The 9652-nt window shown below is 44.2% G+C and overlaps 1 protein-coding gene across 1 annotated transcript in view; it reads left to right on the top strand.

Annotated features, from left to right (window-relative positions):
- Window positions 1–9652, top strand: part of LOC122541169 (zinc-binding protein A33-like) — a 34845-nt gene that overhangs the window by 1905 nt on the left and 23288 nt on the right. The window contains exon 2 of the mRNA XM_043677786.1: window positions 8256–8351. The gene's annotated coding sequence lies outside the window, so the exon portion shown is untranslated. The remainder of the gene's footprint in view (window positions 1–8255; window positions 8352–9652) is intronic.

Genomic DNA, 9652 nt, shown 5'->3' with positions numbered 1-9652 from the left:
CTCCCCTCCATTCCCTCTCTCCATCTTCCCTACCTGGAATAGAGTCAGTTTTTAACAGCATGGAAAGTGGCCCTTCAGCCCATCAAGTCAGTGCTATTCATCAAGCACCCATTTGCTGCAGTCTCACTGGCTCCATCATCTGAATTCTCCTTTGATGTGATAGCAGCCACCCAGTGAGTTCCAACTCCATCTTCCCTACCTGGAATAGAGTCAGTTTTTAACAGCATGGAAAGTGGCCCTTCAGCCCATCAAGTCAGTGCTATTCATCAAGCACCCATTTGCTGCAGTCTCACTGGCTCCATCATCTGAATTCTCCTTTGATGTGATAGCAGCCACCCAGTGAGTTCCAAATGGGTGGAAATGAATTCCTTAAATCCCTTCTAAACCACCTGCCCTTTGCCTTAAGTCTATGCCCCCCAGTTACTAATCCCTGTGCGAAGGGAAAATATTTCTTGCGATCTATCTTACCTATGGCTCTTGTAATTACGTCATCAATATTCTGTACCCATCACCTCACAAAGAAGAACTCAGGCCTCGTTTTTGACACCTTCTGTTGACTTCCCAAAGTCGCACGGTATCCAAACTGGACAGAAACGATTATAAATCTCAATTTAGCCACTCCCAAAAATCAAACAGTATCAAAATTGAACAAAGAAAACCTCGGATCTCAGTCTTGACATTTCCATTTCGACTGCTCTTATTGGCCCGAGTCCAGAGATTTTTTAACTGTCCATTCTGTGAAAAAAAATACAACCTGACTTCATCAGAGAAAATCATCTCCTTTCATCTACTCTTATTAGTTGTTTCGATTGTCAAGAACACCTGCGTTAGATCACCCTTTAACCCTTTTCCCAGAATTTGAGGCACCAAGTTAATGCGTCATGTCACAGAGCCATGCAACATGGAAACAGACCCTGCAGTTCAAGCAGTCCACACCAATAATGTCCCCAAACTATACTAGTCTCAACTGCCTGTATTTGGCCCATACCCCTTCAAACCTTTTCTATTCGTGTACTTATCCTAATGTCTTTTAAACATTGTAACTGTACTGCATTCATTACTTCCTCTGACAGTTCATTCCACACACGAACCACTCTGTGTGTAAAAAAAACTTGCCCCTCATATCCATTTTAAATCTTTCTCCTGTCACCTTAAATATGTGCCCCCTAGTTTTGAACTCAGCCAAGTTAGGAAAAAGACTTTTGCTGTGGCCCCTCGTGATTTTATAAACCACTGTAAGATCACCCCTCAACCTCCAACACTCCAGAGAAAAAGGTCCCTGCTTAACCAGTCTATTTTTATAACTGTAACTAAAACCGCCATTCCTGGCAATGTCCTTAAAAATCTTTTCTGAACCCTCTCCAGCTTAATAATACCCTTCCTATAACAGGGTAACCAGACCTGTAGACGGTGCTCCAAAAGAGGCCTCATCAATTTCCTGCACAACCTCAACATGACATCCCAACTCCTATACTCAAATGAGCAATGAAGGCAAATGTGCTAAATGCCTTTTTAACCACATTGCCTACCTGTGACGCAAATTTCAAAGAATTATGTATCTGAACCCCCTAGGTCTCTCTGTTCTACAACACTATCCAGGGCCCTACCAGTAAATGTATAACTTCTGCCCTTGCTTGCTTCCCCAAAATGCAATACAGTCGGTTCTTCTATGGCATGGCAATTCTGTTATCGTACACTCCTGTGTTATAAGAAAATCATGTCATAGCAGCATCACTGCGTTATAGCCAACACAAGCTTTAAAAGTTTGCCTTTCAGAAACAGTGTTCCCAATTCATCAATTGTATTACAGCAAATTTGCATGAACGAAACGCACATTGTAGCAGAATGACGTGTACCTTGCATTGATCCAAATTAAACTCCATTTGCCGCTCCTCAGCCCATTGACCCAACTGATTAAGATCCCTCTGAATTAATTCTTAGATAACCTCCTTCACTGTCCACTATATTTTGGTGTCATCCACAAACTTGCTAACCATGCCTCTGATAATCTCATCCAAATCATTTACAGAAATGACAAACAAAAGTGGACCTAGTATCAATCCCACTGCACCACTGGTCACAGGCCTCCAGTCTGAAAAACAACCCCCCACCACTACCTTCTGTGTCCTACTCTAAAACCAATGTTGTCCTTGGTATTAAAGTGAGCCGTTTTAGCCCCAGCATGATTGTGGTGAATCGAACTATACGAAGGAGAAGGGAAGAGAAAGAGAAACAGCTGAGACAAAATGAGATAGCTTGGGAGGAGGTTCTGGACGAAACATGGACTGGCATTAGCCCAGTCGGGCCAAATGGCCTTTTTCTACAATGTAACTTGCATCCATTTTAATGAAATCTAATTTTAAGTTCATGTGTTTTGGAGTTCAGACCATTTTCCAAAGATAGAAACCTTACAACAAAATTGCTCACAAAATGGTGACCAATAATCAGGAACTTCCTCCCTTACTGGATACCGAGGCTGGGGGAGGGTCTGCGAGCTGCAGGTCAAATGGTAATTTGTAGATGTTAAGTAGATTAGGGTGTCCCGAGATAAAGATCAAAGCTGGGTAGCATGACTTGGAGGTGCTGGTGTTGGACTCAGGTGGACAAAGTTTAAAAATCGCACAACACCAGGTTATCATCCAACAGGTTTATTTGGAACTGAAAATGTGTTGCTGGAAAAGCGCAGCAGGTCAGGCAGCATCCAGGGAACAGGAGAATCGACGTTTCGGGCATAAACCCTTCTCCATGATCACTTGCGCCTGTATCTTTCTTTCGTAAAGACGTCTCCAGTCTTTTGGTTTCTCATTTTATACTTGTGCCTCACTCTATCTTCAGGGTTATTATCTGGTGAATTTGTCCCAGTAAGAAATCTCGATTTACATTTACAGATAGAATCAACTCAGGACTGCCCAAAGTGCATGACAGCTGACTTAAGCGCTTTCCCATAAGTTTTGTTGCCTTTTTGTTGTTGAGCTGAAATTGGCTAATAGAGTGTGTGGGTTGAACAGTGAGCCCAGTGTTTGATATTTACCCTGAGCAATGTCAATAGGGTGGAGTTTCTATATCATTTTTCCATTTCTTGTTTGAGGTTTTCCGTACAGCTCTCTTCCTCTGCTACTCTGTCTCCGTGTCGATCTCTCTCATGTCTCTCTCTATCTCTGTCAGTATGATGTGTGTCTCACTCTGTCTGTGTCCTTCTGTGTCTCTGTATGTGTGGTCCCTCTTTCTCTCATTATCTCTGTCTGTCTCTCTCTTTCACACTATCTGTCCCTGTCTCCCTCTCTCTACATTTCTTTGTGTGTCTCCATCACTATCTCTGCCTGTCTCTCTCTCTCTGTCTCCATGTCACTATCCCTATCTGTCTCTCTTTGCATTTCTGTCTGTCTCTATCTCCCTGTATGTGACTTTCAGTCTCTCCATCTGCATATCTCCCTCTCTCTATTGCTGTGTCTGTATCTCTCTATGTGTGTGTGTCTCTCTCGCTCTCACTCTCTGTAATTCGCTGTCTGTGAGTGTACTTGTGTCTCTACATCTGTATGTGTGTGTCTGTCTGTGTGTCTGTCCTGGGTGTCTCTCTTTCTCTCTGCTCTACTACCTGTAGCTTCCTGTTCCCATGTTTCTTCACAGCTTATACTTCAACTTGATCTCTTCTCCTGGGCGCAACAGCCTCTGACTGTCATCGTTCAGTGAAACTCTTCCCTTCCAATGTCGCCATGTTCCTTCACCCTTCTTTAAAACCACCCCCACGTTTGTCCAAACTCTGCCAATATCTCCTTGTGTGGCCTGGTGCTGCTGTAAAGTGCTTTGCGAGGCTGCTAAACGACGTTAGAGGCGCTAGAGAAACGTGAGTTGTTGTTGCATTAGAAGGCCGGGAGAGTGCCACGTTTCCAATGAGTGTTGGCAGCCTCTGCGGACTTAGTGTTCTGGAAGGAACTTGAGAACAGCATATTCTGACACGTTTTAAGCAGTGCAAAACACGGGTAATAAACGGCACTTGAAATTCTGAGCCTAATGAGTTGTTAAGGAAAGACCGTACAAGAAGGGGAATCTTATTGGTTTGTATGTCTTCAATGAACAAAGCCAATTTTGCAGCAAAAATCTATTACAGGGACGATCATGATGTTGTAAATCTATTTGCTGTTGAATAAATACAATGGCAAATTTTTTGAACAGAGGGTCTTACTTTTGTGAGCAAAGTCAGAAGTCACACAACACCAGGCTATAGACCAACAGGTTTATTTGAAATCACAAGCTTTCAGAGCATAGTCCCTTCGTTAGGTGAAGTGAGAGAGAAGCAGGCGGAACACAAAATTTATAGGCAGAGAGCTCAAAAGATCATACAGATGGCATGAGTGAAGCGTCAATAGTAAGTCACTGCAGGTGACTAAAAGTGTCAGACGGTGTGATTAAACTGTCCACAGCTGAATAACAAACGAAGGGATGACCATAATCCAATTAAATGAGCCAGAAAGGTAATTCCAAACAATTAAAAATAAGGTGGCGCTGGAGAACATGACTGGAAGAACATGCTGAAAATCTAACCAAAGCAATAAGTAATCCAAAGCTTACAAACTAATCCTCCAGGTGCTCCGGTTTCCTCCCACAGTCCAAAGATGTGCAGGTCAGGTGAATTGGCCATGCTCAATTGCCCGTACTGTTAGGTAAGGGGTAAATGTAGGGGTATGGGTGGGTTGCGCTTCGGCGGGTCAGTGTGGACTTGTTGGGCCGAAGGGCCTGTTTCCACACTGTAATGTAATCTAATCTAATCAAGGTAGAGAGATCATAACAATTTACGAAGGTGATGGTGTCAAAACAGGCCAGTTAGGAAGATTTTACAGATACAGAAATGTGTTGTGAGCAGAAGAAGGGGCTAGTGAGACAACTGATGCATTCGTTTCCATTTTCAAAAACTCTTGTGATTTGGGAGTAGTTTAATTAGACTGGAAGTTAGTGAATAGAATCATAGAGCTGTACAACATGGAAACAGAGCCTTTGATCCATTTCATCCACGCAGACCAGATATCCAAAATTCATCTGGCCTTATTTGTCAGCATTTGGCCCATAACCGTCTAAACCCTTCCTAGTCATCTACCCATCCAAATGCCTTTTGAATGTTCTAATTGTACCAACCTCCACCACTTCCTCTGGCAAATAATTCAAATTTTCAAAAGGGCAAGGAAGACAGAAAACAGAAGGCTACAGGCCAGTGTGCTTAACATCTATCAGGGGGAAAACATTAGAAGCTGTTATTAAAGCTGTTTTCCCTGGAGCGTCGGAGGCTGAGGGGTTGATAGAGGTGTATAAAACCATGAGGGGCATGGATAGGGTAAATAGACAAAGTCTTTTCCCTGGGGCGGGGGAGTCCAAAACTAGAGGGAACAGGTTTAGGGTGAGAGGGGAAAGATATAAAAGAGACCTAAGGGTGGTACGTGTATGGAATGAGCTGCCAGAGGATGTGGTGGAGGCTGGTACAATTACAGCATTTAAAAGGCACCTGGATGGGTCTATGAATAGGAAGGGTTTGGAGGAATATGGGCCGGGTGCTGGCAGGTGGGACTAGATTGGGTTGGGATATCTGGTTGGCATAGATGGGTTGGGCCGAAGGGTCTGTTTCCGTGCTGTACATCTCTATGACTCTGTGACTCTAAGTCACAATGGGACAGTTGGATAAGTTCCAAGCAGTTAGGCAGACTGAACATGGCGTTGTCGGAGAGAAATCAGGATTGACCAACCTGCTGGAGCTCTTTACAGAGGTTACACTTTATGGGGATAAGGGAGACCTGGTGAATATGCTCTACTTTGATTTCCAAAAGGCATTTCAAATAAGGCCCCCTTCCTAGGGGCTAACATATTGGCATGGATAGAAGATCAGCTGGCTAACAGGAAGCAGAGAGTAAATGGGACTGTTTCAGGTTGGTAAGTTTAAATGGGTAAGGGGCCACTAAGATCAATGCTGGGACCTCAACTGTTGGATGAAGGGTCAGAAGTATAGTTACCAAATTTGTTGACAACACAAAAGGAAATTGCAAAGTAGGTATGAAAGGGTTACAAAGAATTACTGATAGGTTAAACGAATGAATGTGGCAAATGAAAGATAATGTGGGAAAATGTGCAGCTGTCCATTTGAACAGAGAGAATTATAAAAAAAGCATCAAGTCTAAATGTTGGGAGATTGCAGAACTATGGATTCAAAAGGATGCCTGATGGATAAATTGCAAAAGGTTAGAATGCAAGTAATTAGGAAAGTTCATGCAATGTTACCAATGATCACTTGTGTACAAAAGTCGTGAAGTTATGAGACCCCATCTAGTGTACTGTATACAGTATTGGTCACCTTATTTAAGGAAGGATGTATATGCATTGAAGGCCATTCAGAGAAAGTTTAACAGACTAATAATTGATTTGTTTTATTATTGTCACATGTACCTAAGTACAATGAAAAGCATTGTTTTGCATGCCGTACAGGCAAATCATAACATATAAAGATGCAACGATCATAGGGTGAGTGAACAGAGCGTGGAATGCAAAGTTACAGCTGCAAAGAAGGTGTATAAAAGGCAAGATCAGCATTAGATTTGGAATTTGAAAGGTCCATTCGAGAGTCTAGTAACAGCAAGGAAGAAGCCACTCTTGAACCTATTGGCATGTGTGTTTAAACTTCTGTATCTTCTGCCTGACGGAAGAGGTTGGAAGAGATTATAACCGGGGTGGGAGGGGTCTTTGATGGAATGGGAATGGGCAAGAGGAAAGGTTGGACGGGGGAGGCTTGTATCTGCTGAAGTTCGGAAGGTTAAGAAGCAATTTGATTGACACACATAAGATGCTGAGGGTTTTGCTGGGCTAGATGTGGAAAGGATGTTGCCACTCATGGGAGAATCGAGAGCCTGAGGTTATCGTTTCAAAATCAAAGGTGGCCCACATAAAACAGAAATTGGGTAAAATGTATTGCCCCAGAGATTCCTGGGTCTTTGGACGTCTCTTTCTGACAGTGATCTACAGGCACAGTCCTTAAGTCGTTTTTTAAGGGAGGGGTAGACAGATTCTTGTTAAGTAAAGAGCTGAAAGGTTTTCAAGGGGAGGCAAGTGAGTGGATTTGACGTTGCAGTTGGGACTGCCATGAACTTACCAAATTGGACAGGCCGGAGGCTGGAAGAACACAGCAAGCCAGGCAGCATCAGGAGGTGCAGAAGTCAACGTTTCCGAAACATTAACTTCTCCACCTCTTGGTGCTGCCTGGCTTGCTGTGTTCTTCTTTGGATTCCAGCATCTGCAGATTTTTTTGTCTCCAGCGAACTTCCCAATTGGCAGAGCAGGCTCGAGGGGCTGAATGGCCTACTCCAGAGTTTTTTTTAGATTAGATTCCCTACAGTGTGGAAACAGGCCCTTTGGCCCAACAAGTCCACCTCGACCCTCTGAAGAGTAACCCGCCCAGACCCATTCCCCTCTGACGAATGCACTTAACACTATGGGCAATTTAGATTGGATTAGATTTCTTCTAGTGTGGAAACAGGCCCTTCGGCTGTGGGCGGCATGGTGGCACAATGGCACAGTGGTTAGCACTGCTGCCTCACAGCACCAGAGACCCGGGTTCAATTCCCGCCTCGGAGGTGACTGTCTGTGTGGAGTTTGCACATTCTCCCTGTGTCTGCGTGTGTTTGCTCCGGTTTCCTCCCACAGTGCAAGCCAGGTGAATTGGCCATGCTAAATTGCCTGTAGTGTTAGGTGAAGGAGTGAAATGTATGGATATGGGAGGGTTGCGCTTCGGCAGGTCGGTGTGGACTTGTTGGGCCGAGGGGCCTGTTTCCACACTGTAAGTAATTTACAAAGTCCACACCGACCCTTCACCCACCCAGACCCATTCACCTCTGACTAGTGCACTTAACACTGTGGGCAATTTAGATTAGGTTACTTACAGTGTTGAAACAGGCCCTTCAGCCCAACAAGTCCACACCGACCCCACCCAGACCCATTTCCCTATATTTTACCCCTTCACCTAACACTACGGGCAATTTAGCATGGCCAATTCACCTGACCCGCACATCTTTGGATTGTGGGAGGAAACCGGAGCACCCGGAGGAAACCCACGCAGACACGGGAAGAATGTGCAAACTCCACACAGTCAGTCGCCCGAGGCGGGAATTGAACCTGGGACCCTGAGCCACCAGGCGGTTGGGATGTTGTTCGGAATTATTTGGTGTCATCGCATGGGATGTGACCAGTGGTTAAGCCGTGCTCTTGCTTTGTTTTATTTTTAGGAGGAAATAGAAAATACGCTGAAGTTACTTCAGGACAGAAGAAACAAATGCGAAGGGTTGAAAACGAAATCGGACAAGTACATAGCGAAGTTACAGGTAACTGAATATACGATGCAGTCAGGCGTCAGAAGGGGGAGCCCTGATAACACTTCTGTTCCCAATTGAAATCTGAGCAATCTTATCGACCCTTTCGTGAATGTGAACATTTTCTCCCTCTTTGATCCCTCCTGATCTGGAAGATGGAGTTTAGACAGATATCCTCTCTAGCCTTTTTTTTTGTTCCCCAGGGTACACAGTCCCTGCTTCTCCAAGTCATCCTCATAACTGGCCATTCCTGGATGCACTCATACTCATAGACCTCTCAATGCACTCTTCATGTCACATCCTTCCGAAAGTGTGGCATCCAAGACCAGACAGAATCACAGAGTCATACAGCACGGACACAGACTCTTCGTCCCAACCAGTCCAAACCGAACATAACCCCAAACTAAACTAGTCCCACCTGCCTGCTTCTACCCGTATCCCTCCAAACCTTTCCTATTCATGTACTTATCCAAATGTCTTTTAAACATTGTAACTGAGCCCACATCCACCCACTTCCTCAAGAAGTAGATTCCACACGCTCTGTGTTTAAAAAAAAAATCCCTCGTGCCGTTGTTTTTTAAATCTCTCACCTCTCGCTTTACAAATATGCCCTCAAGACGTGAAACCCTCCATCCGAGAGAAAATACACCTACCGTTCACCCGATCTATACCCCTCGTGATTTTATAAATCTCTATAAGGTAGCCTGTCAATCTACTATTCTCCAGTGATAAAAGTCCCAGCCTATCCAACTTTTCTTTCTAACTCAAACCTTCCATTCCCGGAAGCAACCTGGTAAATCTCTGCAGAACACCCTCTAGCTTAATAATATCCTTTCTAAAATAGAGTGAGCTGAAAACGAAACTAGCCTGCTATTCTGATTCAGCATAGCCTTCCTGCTTTCATACTCCATACTGCTATGAACAGGACTTAGTATGTTTGATGATTTATTATCTGTGCTCTCATCCTAGCCTGGCACCTCTAATGACGTGTACAAATACTTAGCTCACTCTGCTCCTGGACCTTCAGAATCATGTGTTTCACTTTATATTGTGTCTCTGATGAAAATGTGTTAAGTCACCGTTCTCTGCACTGAACTTAATATTGCAACTATTAGCACACTTCATGTTGTCAGTAGTGTCCTTTTGAGCTTTAAACTGACCTCCTTGCAGTTTTCAATTCTGCAAAGTTTGATGGAGTGCTGCACTGTCAAAAGGTCAGTACTGAGGGAGTGCTGCACTGTCAGAGGGTCAGTGCTGAGGGAGTGCTGCACTGTCAGAGGGTCAGTGCTGAGGGAGTGCCGCACTGTCAGAGG

Source organism: Chiloscyllium plagiosum, chromosome 37 (assembly GCF_004010195.1).
Source record: "Chiloscyllium plagiosum isolate BGI_BamShark_2017 chromosome 37, ASM401019v2, whole genome shotgun sequence".
Taxonomy (NCBI): domain Eukaryota; kingdom Metazoa; phylum Chordata; class Chondrichthyes; order Orectolobiformes; family Hemiscylliidae; genus Chiloscyllium; species Chiloscyllium plagiosum.
Note: the sequence above shows the minus strand (reverse complement) of the source record. Positions and strands in the feature narration are given on the sequence as shown.